The sequence below is a fragment of the Orycteropus afer genome, unplaced genomic scaffold (genome assembly GCF_000298275.1).
Source record: "Orycteropus afer afer isolate SDZICR_OR568_19922 unplaced genomic scaffold, OryAfe1.0 scaffold00963, whole genome shotgun sequence".
NCBI classification, from domain to species: Eukaryota; Metazoa; Chordata; class Mammalia; order Tubulidentata; family Orycteropodidae; genus Orycteropus; species Orycteropus afer.
Genome location: NW_006922550.1, coordinates 232,680 through 232,963, shown reverse-complemented (window position 1 = coordinate 232,963; position 284 = coordinate 232,680).

Genomic DNA, 284 nt, shown 5'->3' with positions numbered 1-284 from the left:
AAAAGAAAATTTCAACCAGGAACAGGGAAAAAAAAATGCTGAAAACTAGGACCTGGGAGGGGAAGATTAAGAATAATACTAAAAATGACAAAAGTATTAATAATAATAAGTTGTTTTGAAACTGAAAAATACAAGGAAACTAATCACCAGAAAAAAAGAAAGCGGAAAAGAAAAAAAATAAAAATAAAGAGAAAGAAAAAAAAAAGAAGAATCGGTGGAGGACAGGGCAGGGCACCCAGGCTCTGTCTGAGTACACAGACTGTGATGGAGTAAAAGTTGAGGTG